Source organism: Lissotriton helveticus, chromosome 4_1 (genome assembly GCF_964261635.1).
Source record: "Lissotriton helveticus chromosome 4_1, aLisHel1.1, whole genome shotgun sequence".
NCBI classification, from domain to species: domain Eukaryota; kingdom Metazoa; phylum Chordata; class Amphibia; order Caudata; family Salamandridae; genus Lissotriton; species Lissotriton helveticus.
In genome coordinates this window covers 552,547,727-552,562,080 of record NC_136063.1, presented here as the reverse complement: position 1 = coordinate 552,562,080, position 14,354 = coordinate 552,547,727, and the positions used below count along the sequence as shown (strand labels likewise).

Here is a 14,354-nt window from a genome sequence, read left to right as displayed (position 1 = left end):
TTCTCCAGCACATAATGCGGTAAAATACCTTCCACCCAGTCAGCTAATTCTATCCACCAAACAGGCCCTTCTTTACATCACATACTATAATGAAAGACAGAGTGGAATGCCTTGGCAAGCTGTTCGAAGTGTCCGGTCAGACAGCATGAACCCGTACAGGGGTTTTTCTTGCTTGTCTTATGAGTGGAAAAATGTGGTGTCCTGCACTAGTTCCAGTTCAGGACCCAAAGCGAGTAAACCTGCACAGAGCAGGATGGTTTACGTCCCTAACTCAAGTGTCTGAAGGGCTTCAGTGTTTTTGACGTTCAGAAGTCATTTGCATGCACAATTAAATGGCTCATATTATTCTGCCCCCTTGTGCAGTTTCCGTACTGAAAAGGGGCATTTTTCTTAGTTTAAAAGAAAATAATGACAGAGCACGGTTCTGATCTATTTCTTTTTTTGCCAACAAATTTAATTTTAAAATTGTTCAACAGTTAGATATTTATATTGTAAATATGGGTGGGCGTAACTCACAGTTTCACTCTGCCGAATTCCATTTAGTTGCATAAAAACTCACCGAGATTCCACGAGCAGGCGCTATCAGCACATCTTGCAGATTTCTAAAGGGAGCTTGTTCCGTGCTTCAAAATCAGCACGAAAGGTATAATACAGCGCGCCATAGGGAGTTGCTTCTTTGCTGCCAATCGATTCGATTTTCTACTCTAGCAGCAGCTTTCTCACCAAGAGTGGTACAAAAGGGGGTGGTAATGGATGGAGCATCTGAATCAATCAAACACTCACACCCAGTCAAAAGATCTGGGTTTAATCCATCACCGTTCTTTAGCCCACTCTGCCACCCCAGTTCAGACATGGCTATATGCAAATCAGTCTGACCCTGTGCCTCATGGGAACAGTCCAGCCCGAACTGCCAAGCCATGTCTTCCCTGGACCGGAAACAAGCTTCCGAGGACCGGTTTCTGGCATTCCAGCCGTCTTCAGCCCGGCTTGCTTGAATCCAGTGGTAAAGTGAGCAAGGGACTCACGTCTGAGCATACCCTGCCACACTTATGGTGGCCAAAAGCGGTACAAAAGGGGGTGGTGATGGACGGAGCATCTGAATCAATCAAACACTCACACCCAGTCAAAAGATCTGGGTTTAATCCATCACCGTTCTTTAGCCCACTCTGCCACCCCAGTTCAGACATGGCTATATGCAAATCAGTCTGACCCTGTGCCTCATGGGAACAGTCCGATTCAGAAAAGGGGGTGGTGATGAACAGAGTGTCTGAATTAAGCAGACCACTCTTACCCAGTCCAAAGATCAGGGCTTGATCCATCACCGTTATTTAGCTCACTGCCCCATCCCAGCTCAGAACCTGGCTATATGCAAATAAGTCTGTCCCTGGCCCAGTGCATCATGGGAACAGGGCAGACCAAACTACCAAGCCAATTCTTATACTGGGAAGGAAACAAGCTTCTGATCTTTGGACTGGGTAAGAGTGATTTGCATATAGCCATGTCTAAACTGGGTTGGCAGAGTGGGCTAAAGAACGGTGATGGATTAAGCCCAGATCTTTTGACTGGGTGTGAGTGTCTGATTGATTCATATGCTCCGTCCATCACCACCCCCTTTTGTACAGCTTTTGGCCGCCATAAGTGTGGCAGGGTTTGCTCAGACGTGAGTCCCTTGTTCACTTTGCCACTGGATTCAAGCAAGCCGGGCTGAAGACGGCTGGAATGCCAGAAACCGGTCCTCTGAAGCTTGTTTTCCGGTCCAGGGAAGACATGGCTTGGCAGTTCGGGCTGGACTGTTCCCATGAGGCAAAGGGCCAGACTCATTTGCATATAGCCATGTCTGAATTGGGGTGGCAGAGTGGGCTAAAGAACGGTGATGGATTAAACCCAGATCTTTTGACTGGGTGTGAGTGTTTGATTGATTCAGATGCTCCGTCCATCACCACCCCCTTTTGTACCGCTTTTGGCCGCCATAAGTGTGGCAGGGTATGCTCAGACGTGAGTCCCTTGTTCACTTTGCCACTGGATTCAAGCAAGCCGGGCTGAAGACGGCTGGAATTCCAGAAACCGGTCCTCGGAAGCTTGTTTCCGGTCCAGGGAAGACATGGCTTGGCAGTTCGGGCTGGACTGTTCCCATGAGGCACAGGGTCAGACTGATTTGCATATAGCCATGTCTGAACTGGGGTGGCAGAGTGGGCTAAAGAACGGTGATGGATTAAACCCAGATCTTTTGACTGGGTGTGAGTGTTTGATTGATTCAGATTCTCCGTCCATCACCACCCCCTTTTGTACCGCTTCTCACCAAGAGTGGCAGCTTTCTCACCATGAACAGTTGTGACTGGTCACGACCACCCTTTTGAGAACTTCTCACCAGGTGCTGTCCTAGCACCTGAAAATCCTGCTACGAGACCCCAATTCTCGCTCTCCCCCTAAATGTTGGTGAGCGAGCTGTGCATGAGGAAAAAAACTCCGCCACGTAGCAGTTGGCGGACTTGTGCCAGCACTCTGCATTGCAAGTGTAATGCAGTGTGGGCAAAATTCTGCAAACTCCGCCTGCGAAGTGGAATTTGTCGCCCACCCTTAATTTTAATACTAGTGTGTCCAAAAATGGGTTCAACATGAGTAACTTCTATTTTGATGTTCCTAAGAGTTACAATGAAAATGTGGTATTCATATTTCATTGATACTTTGAGGCTTGAAATATAGTCATTGGGCTTTTAATTTCAACTGGCTGTGAGCCCTGAATTTTACTAAACAAGAATCTTGTGTAGAGCACACATCATAAACTAAACTGAGGATACCTCTGAGGGACATGATGGACTGCTTTGCGCACATGACACTAACCAATAGAGAATGATACAGAGAAATAGAACTGGAGGAAAAGAGATGGTGCATAAATTAATGAGAACACTTTTTGTTAAAACAGTACAACGCACTTCATTCAAGGGCTTTGTTGAAATCCCCAAAATAGGGAGAACTTCTCAATACCTCACCAACTAAATAGATGAATATCACTACTGGACCCCAGCCTACAAGCCCTCATTTGGCCAGAACAATTGTTTTGCTCCTCCCTAATTGTGGTGGATAGTACAACAGCTGCAAAGTTTCCTTGTTCAAACTTCTTAGAGCAGTATTAATACAACTGTTTTTGATTTCACTGACTGGATTGGTTAGTCATGAAGTGTAGCCATCTTTCGTAATGTTGCTTACCTCAGACTTCACTTCTGGAAAGATATTTTGTTTTAAAGTAACTTCCACAAAAACAGGCTTCCGCAGTGATGTGCTTCCTTATTATGGGATATTCATGCCTGGTGATGAAGCATGTATACAAAATAAGGTGAAGTTCTGTGTAATACTATGTGAAATAGAGGTTTTTGACATTGTGTAAATGATAGTTTCCTAATCCCTAGAGAATATCTTTTTCAGGAATCACAGACTCTCACCCACCAAGGTGCCATGCTTCATCATTGGGCCATGTTCCACTTTGGGTGAGCAGTTCAATACCCAGCGGGCTCCTTGATGGAGCACTTTGATGGAGATCTTCTCTTTAGCGTCTCCTGGTCTGCGTGAAACTTCAGGCAATGCCCTTGTTCCACTGAAACTGGTGAGTGATGATAGACTGGGTGAGTTATGTGTGATATTTAAATTATCTATCAATAAACTGGAATTATTATTTCATTTGGAAGCATTAGCCATGAAAAAGGTAAAACTAATGTAGAACACCTAGAATAAAAGTTATCCATGATGTGGTAAACATGTTTCATGCCTTTTGCTCAGGAGGGGTCTGTGGCAATTCGTTGTGGCCTTATGGAATCCTAATCTATTTATAGTGGACACTACTTACAGATGCTAATTGGACCTATGTCAGGCAACCACTGATAAGGCACACCCTCCTGTAGAAAATATTGAAGGCAAGGACTTAAAATAGAACCCCTTAGGAACTACTTACATTAAAATAATGTATTTGACTACTTAAATACATGTATCAATTTAATTTTAAATCATTTAAATATAAATAATGAATTTTATTTTATGATAAATTCAATAACTTTGAATTTTAAATAAATGTAACTTTTATTTATAAATAAAATAATAAAATAAATGTAAAATGGTTCTATACAAACATTTTGTATTGTTTATTGAATAATAGATCGATTTAAACATTTTGCTTTAGGTAGAACCTTTAAATAAATGTTTTAAAAATAATGTTAAATTTAATATAGTTATTTTAATTGAAAATAAATTGAATAGTGCTAGCGCATTTTTTATTTTGTTAAATAAAAAAATCAATTTAAAATAGATATACAAGTTAACTTACACTAATATTTAACATATAAATATATTTTCTAATAGTTTTAAAGTGTAATCAACTTTTTAAATGTTCCCTACACTTTACCGTAGGGAGATCTCGGTCCCAGTGACGGGGTTTTTTCACCCCATAGTAAAGAATAGAGAAAATTAAAAGTTTATTAAACTTCATGAAATATATTAAATTCAATCATTATTTTTCCAGAGTTTAAATTAAACAAAATCCCACCTAATAAAGTAAATGAACTATATGTTTTGTTGTATAGTAATAATTATTAAATGTGATGGATTACATTAATAAAAAGTAATGTTATTGTATTTTAATAAAAATGAATGTCACAGGTTATTAAACAATTGTAATATAAGATAATAAATATATTTTAGACATTAATTAAATGTATTTATATTTTCAAATAGTTTAATTTAATATTATTTCCCATGGGTTTTATTTTATGCTTTTACCTCCAATATTTTCAATGGGAGGGTGTTGCAGCACCAGTGGTTGGCCATGTGTTGGGCTGGACATTCTCCAGCTCTGAGCTGGAGAATATTTACTTCTGCTTTGGGTCTTTTCTGGCAGTAGTAACTTTAGAAGAGCAGTTTCTGAATAACAATGGGCTTACTCATTTGTGGGTTGGTGCATGGCCCTATCTAAACACCTCCCTAGCCCTTCTTAATCCCTCGTTACTCATTCCTAGGCCCCACCTATTTTTTAGTAGGTACACCCCATTTTTCAGCTACTCCCCCGGCCCCTCCTATATTTACTACTAAGGGGTCGATTACGATCTCGTCAGGAAAGCATTCCCTCCGAATTGGTTTCGGCGGCTTTCCAAACGACTCACCGCGAGCTTCCCGATCAACGGGTTACGATGCAGTGCATGTTAAACTCCCACTGAGTCGTTCGGAATGCAATCCGTCTGAACGAATTGTCCAGAAAGAAGCCCGATGCGACTGACTTGTTTGCAAACGCTAAAGAATAGCATTTATTTATTTATTTATTTCAATTTATATAGCGCGTTATCACCCCAGGGTCTCTAAGCACTTGTACAAAGAGAAACCAACACTACAGATAACAGATGTCTAACTTATAACACTCCCCATGCTTCCCGGAAAAGTATTGTCTTTAACATTCGGCGGAAAAGCAGAAGATTAGGCTCCTTCCGAAGGTTAGTTGGAAGTTTATTCCATGCTGCAGGCAGCAAAGTGGAAAAAGCACGCCCACCAAGAGTGGACAGGCGGAATCGTGGATTAGCCAGAAGAGTGGCTTCAGAGGACCGTAGCACCTTACCCGGAATATATCCAGCCAGTCTGGTTTTAATGTAGCTGGGCGCATTACCGTAAAGTGCCTTGTGTGAAATACACAGTCCTTTGAACAGTGCCCTCTGTCTGACAGGGAGGCAGTGTAACTGATGCAGGAGAGGAGAAGCACGCGTTGTCCTAGGCTTCTTAAAAATCAGTCTCGCTGCATCGTTCATGACCGTCTGCAGCCGCGTAAGTAATCGCTGGGGTAGCCCTATATACAGCGCATTGCCGTAGTCCAGGCGTCCCAAAATCATAGCAGACACAACGCTTCTTAAGGTGGAAAATGACAGCAATTGAGAGATCTTACGAAGCTGTCTCAGAAGACCAACGCATGTGCCTACCACTACATACACCTGTTTGTTCATGGACAACTTGCTGTCAATGTGGATTCCCAGGCTTTTCACTACGGTTGCTGGTTCCGGTGTCTTGCCCAACTCCCTGGGCCAAAAACCGTCATTCCACGGGCTGCCCTGGATGGCTATGGGCAGCACCTCGGTTTTGTCCGGGTTGATCTTCAGGGAGTTGGCGGATATCCAATTTACTGTAAACCTTAAGATATTATGCAACCTGGTTTGAGCACCTTGAGAGTCCTCTATTTGGATGATGATCTACGTGTCGTCAGCGTAATTAAAAATCTGACAGTCCATCTGATTAAGAGCTGAAATTAGTGGCTGCAGGGAGATGTTAAAAAGGAGTGGTGAGAGGGCAGAGCCTTGCGGCACTCCACAACTGATGGCCGCTGATGTTGAGACTAGGTCGGACAGCTGCACCTTCTGCGATCTATCCTGCAGAAAAGAGGTGAGCCAACCTAGCGCATGCCCCCTGATGCCCATGTCTCTCATACGCGACAGCAGTTGGCTGTGACAAACCGTGTCAAAAGCCGCGGAGAGATCAAGTAGCACAAGGGCACCAGGGATCCTCTTATCAGCTCTGCGCCTTAATTCGTCTAAAATAAACACCATCACCAACTCCGTGCTGTGATGAACCCGGAAGCCGGCCTGATTTTGCTCTAGCTGATCATTTGTCTCCAAATGCTTAGAAAGATATGACAGCACATGTTGTTCCAAGACCTTTGCTAAGAAAGGTAGTTGGGAAATGGGTCTGAAGTTTTTTTAAACTTTTGTGTCCGCCCCTGGCTTCTTTAGCAGCGGGATCAGCCGGGCCTCCTTAAACATAGTCGGAACTTGTCCAGTTTCAAGGGACTTATTGAGCAGGTTAAGAATATCCTCCTCCATCCCTGGCATAGCTAATTTAAAAACTCTTGGGGGACAAGGATCCGCCTGGGAGCCTGATTTTACCCTCCCGATCAAGCTGGCTAGCATCTCCTTCGTAATCAAGGGGATGATTTTTAAGGGGTTATCAACTTTAGGCGTGATAGGCTTAACTTGGAGCAAGCATTCCAGAGCAGGGGTGGCCGAAATTTCTAACAGAAGATCTTCAATTTTTTTAATGAAGTCCTGGAAAATTTGGCAATCCTCCTGCGAGAAGTCAAGTCTCTGCTCCTTGTTTTTCCTCAATTCGGAGAGTACCTTAAAGATTTCTTTCTGCGGGTTGTGAGCTGTGGCAATCCTAGTCTTGAAGAACTTGGATTTTCGTACTAAAATAGCCTTTTTATACATAGCCAGCTCATGTTGATATAAACTCCGTGCCGTCGGACTGTAAACCCGCCTCCAGGCTCTCTCAGCCTTTCGCAGGGCCTGTTTCCTTGACCTCAACACATCGTTGTACCAAGGTGCTCCTGCTCCTTTATCCACCATTTTCACCCTTCTGGCCGGTGCCATTAGGTCAATGGTGGATTTTAGCTTGTCCACTACCATCTGGCAGATAACCTCAAGATTATCGTCACATGTAGTTGGAACGACGGGGTTTAGTAGGTTTCTCACCAGATCTTCCTCGTTTATGGAGTTCCATCGCCTCACAGTTCTCCACGCCGGCCTGGATTTCACTCCATGTTTAGGTGCTACTTTCTGTCCCCTAATCAGATAGTGGTCAGACCATGCACAGGGTCGACCAACTATCGTCCCATCTCCAGGGTCAGTCGACCACACCAGGTCTAACGTGTGGCCCTTGTCCTGGGTGGGACCTACTACATGTTGAGTTAATCCAAGCGTTGTTAATGCTTCCTCTATGTGACTTGCCTGCCCCTCCTTGGGGGATACCTCCCAATAGAAATTAAAGTCTCCCATGACCAGTAGGTCCTTGTTGCAGTTACGAATCAGACTGAGTTTACCCCGCGAACAGATGGCGATACATCCAACATGGTTACTGAACGATCTCGGTTGGTGTTACAAATGGCAATTAGAAAGTAATAAAAACAGTGAAAACAAGCATTGGCAACGCCAAATTCAAATGAAAAAATATTAGCCACACCCATCAGTCCACCTATATAAAGGGTCAAACACATGACCATGATCCTTTTTGTTAACGGTACTGCTGAGAGGTCACAGAATTTGCCACACATTCCCTGCTCTCTGCCTCATACACTCACACTTCACCCACCACACAGCACAGATTTCTTTTGGTTAAAACAATTCTCACAAACACACACTCTTCCTTATTCACCCTCACCTTCACACTCACCCCCACCATGGCCTCAAGGAAGCAGCCAAGGTTCACAGAGATGGAGTTGGAAGTTCTTATAGATGAAATAGTCAGATTAGAGTCACAGTTATTGGGACCCAAATCCAACAGACCCCCCCTGTCCCAGAGAAATAGAATGTGGGACAGGATAGTCAACAAGGTAAATGCTGAAGCACCTGTCCTGCGCACAATGGATGCTATCAGGAGTAGGTACTAGCATGTGCGAAGGAGGGTCAAGAAACTGCTGGCCAGGGAAAATACTCAAGCCAGCAGAATGGCGATGGCCCTCCTGCACAACCTGTGCACTTCACTTCCTGGGAGGAGAAGGTGCATGCCAGCCTTCTGCTTGAGAGCGTCTGTGGACTCACAGAAGCACCAGAATCTGGTAAGTACCTACCCCACATTCAAACAAAGTTACCAGTTACACCTCCATAGACATCACTGGTGTCTAAATGGTGTCTGACTTTACCACAACTCCCATCAAGGCCTTGTGCTCCAAACACCAGTCACAAGTGTCAGTACTTTTCCACTCACTGTCAGGAAAGCAGAGTTCCAGTGGGGCTTTTTGGGCTGTGTGGGAGGATAAGTGTTTGCTGTGACTACAACTCCCATCAGGCCTGTGCCCACACCCACCTTCTCAGCTTTCCCAAACAGCCTACCTGTGACTCTGCTTTCCTGAGAGTGAGTGAAACTGTGCTGGAAAGATGGCTGACGCTGGAGACTGGTGTTTGGGGCAAAAGGCCTCTGGGCTACAAACACCATCCACCAGTGACAAATATCTTGCAAGTACACTTACCAACATTCTCTGGACAATACTATTCCTGGTGGCCTGTTAGGGCCGGGTGGAAGGGGGTTGGGAATAAGTTTCACCATTAGAGCAAAAGCACACAAACCTCAGTGTATCAAAGTTCTTTGCCAGAAAATGGTAGAAACCCGAGTTTGTGAACTCATCTGACCATGGAGTCATTGTACAAAATACATGATCTGTGTAGGCACAAAGCTAAGCATTCACACATTTTGGTACTCACAGCCATTCACATGTGTATAATGAGCTAAGAATAAGAAGCACTTCACTCATACCATTCCAAAAATATCTGGGAAGATTAACAGACTGTGAGTGTGTAAGCAGCCACATCTAAGTGACTGCTAAAGACATGCACTAAGCAGAGTACACAGCCCTAAAAAATGCCTACATTGGGAGAGAAAGAGTACGTATGGCACAGTGAAAGTAAAGATGTGGCCAACATTAACCTATCTGTGTCATTCACAGGGTGTCACAAACCAGTCAATGTCATTGGACAAGTAATGTCAACTAAACACGTGTCCATTTCTGCATATAGGTGGACATGTCCATCAATCCACATCTTGTCCGAAATACATTGTACTAAAAAACAGAGGCCAGCATCATGGAGGCCAATCTAACTACATTAGGTTCAGTAGCCTATGTAATGGGTATGATTTGAGGGGCAGTGGACCTTCACATCAATCAATGTGTCATTTCTGTACCCACAGGGCAAACTGGGAACACCACTGGAAGCAACCAGGACAGCCAGTCCCAGACTCTGGTCGACCCGGAGCTCTCTGGCATAGATATCTCTCAACCATCTTCATATGACGAGGAACAACCTGGCACATCAGGTTTGGGTCGGCCCACAGGACCAGCAGCGGCTACATCAGGATCTTCTGCGGTCGCTCTTGCCTCAGCTGACAACACCCATCTGATTCCTACCCTCACTGACATAGCAGCCAGGGACACAACCAACATCACAGCAACACAGGGCACTCTGGAGTTGGGGGACAACATCTCTGTCAACGAAGAAGGAGGCTCAGTGTTTACTGTGCCACAAACAACTGGTCCTTCTCAGGTGGGTAAGGGTGGTGGGAGGGGCCGTGGGGACATGGGCCATCATGCAGCTGGTGCTGCTGATGAGGAGCACCCAAACCTCTCCAGAATCCTCCATGCCTATGAGGTTTGCTAAGGAGATTTTGACCAGGTCGGTGTGATCCTCAGGACCATTGAACAGCAGCAGGCAGCCCAAAGGGAAAAACTGGACATGTTCATGGGCAAAATTAATTGTTGACAAAGATATCACCATTTGCAAGCACAACCAACAATCATTGTCAGCAAACCAGATCATCATGGAATATGTTTTGTTTCACAATATTCTTTGGATGTGTGAAAACAGACAAGGCACACCTTTATGTGGAACACAGGTTTATTCTCCTGATACAACATTGCGCCTTAACCCAAAGTCAAATCACATTGCACAGTAACAGAATGCACCCAAGTAAAAAATAAATGGCCATCAATTCAGAAGGAAGTGCGTGCCTGGGATTTCAACAACTGTTCAATGTTGGAGAATGTCACAGCATCATAGGTCTGGTGAGGTTACAACTCGGCAGTTGACATGACAAAGTACCCTAGTAAGGAGAAACATGGAACAGAGCCAGGAAAACAGGACTGAGGTAGTTCAATTTTGTAAACTATGCCATCTGAAGCACAAGATTTACACTGTTGAAACTAGCTAGGATTCACGGTAACTCTGTACATGTTAACATGCCCATGTAAAAACCCCATCTTACAAAAAAACTCAGGACAATTTTTAGACACTCACAAGCATACATCCACATTGTCCATCAGCAACACAACAACAAACAATTTGGGGTATTCACCTCCTCTCATTGAATACTTTCACTAATAAGCTGTTGTCTCAAATCCATTCCATCATCATCACCACTGTCATCATGACCGAGTCCAGGATCCTCCCTCACTGGGGGCTGCTGGTCTCCTTCATTCTGTATGAGAGGTATTTCCTTCCATATAGCCAGGTTGAAGAGCATTCAGCAAGCTGTGATAATCTTGCGCACCTTCAAGTTGGGCATATTAGAGGGCTCCTCCTGTGCGATCCAGATAACGGAATCTGGTCTTCAGGAGGCCCAAAGTCCGCTCCACGAGTCGCCAGGTCCTACTATGGACCTCATTAAATCGCACTTCTGCAGGGGTGACAGGGTTACGGAGTGGTGTCAGTAACCAAGGCTGGCTGGGGTATCCAGAGTCCCCTACATTGAACACAGAAAAAAGATTCAGTTGTCTGATAACAGAGAACTATCTGATATACATTCTATACACCACACAACATATACATGCCACATCACCTACCAACAAGCCAGGCAGGGTCAGGTTGCAGCTGAGACATTAAATGGGGGATTATGCTGTTCCTCATGATATATGCATCATGTTCCGATCCAGGGAAACGTCCACAGAGGTGGGAGATGGACATGTCAGCCAAACCTACCACCTGGACATTGATGGGTTGGTAATGTTTTCTGTTGTGATACACCACCTCATTTGCCCTTGGTGGGATCAATGCAACGTGGGTGCTATCAATGGAGCCAATGACATTGGCTATCCGTCCCAAAGCATAAAATTCCCCCTTGATGTCTGACGACTCTCCAGGTGTCAGGAACTTTATATACTGGTCCAGGTAACGGAGCAATGCCTCTAAAACATCACGAAGAACATGGCTGAACATGGTTTGTGACATTCCACTAGATGTTGCCACTGTGTATTGGTCAGAACCGGTATCAAAAATGTAATGCTGCCATAACCTTCCCTTTGGGCGTCAGTGCAGTGGGATATGTGTGACCAGGCTGCAAATTAGATGACAATTGTTCAATTATTGGCCTGGTGAATCTGTATTTCCTGATCATGTCACGTTCATCCATGGTCATGAGGTCTTGAAAGGGCCTGTAGACTGGATGTCATCTGCGATACCTATGTGTAGGTTTAAACACAGCTGGTGTCATGTCACAATGTACAAAGCAACATGCATTTAGAAAAACATAACATGAAATATGAACACAACTGAAACTACTGAACATTGGAAATACACATTTCTATTTAATACATATCACAGCATCAGTACCCTTCCCAGACAGGTTACCAAGGTATGGTGACACAGCAATTAGAAGTGCTGTAGTGTAAAAATCTCCAGTGTCTGTCACCATTAATGTGATGAAGCATCACATACTCCACACAAAATAAGTCAACATTTATGTTTGTGAGAACAATTACATGTTTGAAAGGTACACATAATAGGATCTTCTAATATCAGAGATGTGTGACACCTGATACACACAATGTTATTCATGCCCACCACTGTCACAGGGTGGACACTGTCATGTGTCATGTCTGCATTAAACATACAATCACATAAACAAACGTACAATGTTGGAGTTGCAAGTATATGTAACAAAAGCATCCACTTAAGTCTGGGGCACAGATAATAGACTAGTGATTCACATTACAAACACACGCTTTATCCATTACTTACACACTAAACATTTACAGTCTGAAATCACACCAATTGCACAATGGGTCACACAGTCCCCAAACGCAGTGAATATGTCAAGAATGCACCTGCACATCACCAAAAAGTCATTGCCACAGTGACCAAGCCTAGGCAGGTAAATGGATTACTTTTGCATCATGCTGGTTTTAGCCTCTAAATCAGAGTGGCATGTGCCCCACAAGGTTAGCTCCTCGTGGGAGTGTGTCCTATTCATTTAAAGGTTGATTGCATTTATAAAAAACTGCATCTACACATGTCATGCACAAAAATACATCAATAACAGAAGTGTCTGCCCAGCCGACAAATTATTGAAAGGATGCGTTAGCCGCATCCGAACCAATTCGGACACAGTTGCAGGCTGCAAGTTGTTATGGAAACAGACGCGGTGAGTATTCAAAGCACACGGTAGCCGCATCCGAACCAATTCGGACGCAGTGTAGGCTGCAAGTTGTTATGGCAACAGTCGCGGGTGAGTATTCAAAGGACGTGGCAGCCGTATCTGAACCGATTCGGACACAGCCATTGGCTGCAAGTTGTTATGGTGATAGACGCGTGTTTCGGTTCGTATCTTCATCGCGTCGAAACCGACTCAGTAACCTCCCATCACCAATGTATCAAAGTCACTTTCTGTCCGATGATTCGTTTTTGAACATCGCGATAGGCGAGTCATCTGTAAGCAATGTTATGCAATGGACCAATTCAGAAAATGCATCTGACGCCAACCTATCACTTTGGCTGCATGGATTTAAGACCGCTTCTGCTGCTTCGATATAAGTCTGTCTGTTCCCTTGAGATTTCACTTGCCTGCACTACCAGCATCATTCCTGCATCTCCCCATCTCTCTGCTGCTGTTACCACATTCTCTGGGAGCTATTATGGCACGGACAGTGTACAGGACCCCAGCTTTCACTGAGGAGGAGAACCATGCCCTGCTGGACACCCTCCTGCCACTGTACAGCCAGCTGTATGGCACACCAGGAGAGCAGGTGAGTGATGATTACACTGCATTTTTATTGCCCATGTGCAATTACCATGCACTACTAGAAATGGGAATCATAGTGGCAAGCATGTAAACTGTTTTCTGTAAGTTTAGAAGTGTGTAGATAACTGTTCTGGGAAGGTACACTGCTGTAGAAGTGTGTGTACGGGGATAAACACATTATCACTATTCTCATGGGACAGAGTCATCATTGAACACAGGACAACTGCACATAATGCCAATTGCCTACTCCCTAGACATTGTTGCAGATCTGACCATGACTTATGTTTACAAGTGTCTGACTCAGAAATATATTGTATGTGAACTAAGGGTCAGTCACCATGTCATCCTCACAGGTCAACTCCCATCAGAAGGCCAAGATGTGGAGGACCATCACCTGGAAAGTGCATGACATGGGGTTGGACACTCAGTGCAGTCATCATTGCCGCAAGAGGTGGCAGGACCTTCGTGGCTGGACCAAGAAAATCGTAGAAGTCAAGCTGGGCATGTCAGCACCAGGCAAGAGGGTCGGGCACCGAACCATAACCCCCACATTCTATGCATCCTAGTGGTGGTCTTCCTTGACATGGATGGGCAGTTGAAAGCCGAACAGCACCAAGGAGGGGGTGAGTGTGTGTCTTGTTGCACAGCTTTCTTTAACCATGCATGTTGTAGTATCTTGGCCCAGCTGGCCCTTTTAAAGGTCGTAAGTCAGCCGAACCCACTGTTAATTTTTAAGGCATGCATATGCCGAAGGATCATTAGATGCACCATTATGCCCCTTTCATCGGGGACATGTGAGGAAGTTATGTGTTATGTTCAGGGTAGTGACAATA

At 44.4% G+C, this 14,354-nt stretch overlaps 1 long non-coding RNA gene across 1 annotated transcript in view; it reads left to right on the top strand.

Moving 5' to 3' along the window:
- Nucleotides 1-13,682, top strand: part of LOC144828737 (uncharacterized) — a 50,842-nt gene extending 37,160 nt beyond the window's left edge. The window contains exons 4-5 of the long non-coding RNA XR_013610524.1: nucleotides 3,424-3,601; nucleotides 9,700-13,682. This is a non-coding gene — a long non-coding RNA (uncharacterized LOC144828737). The remainder of the gene's footprint in view (nucleotides 1-3,423; nucleotides 3,602-9,699) is intronic.
- Nucleotides 13,683-14,354: the final 672 nt, after the last annotated feature.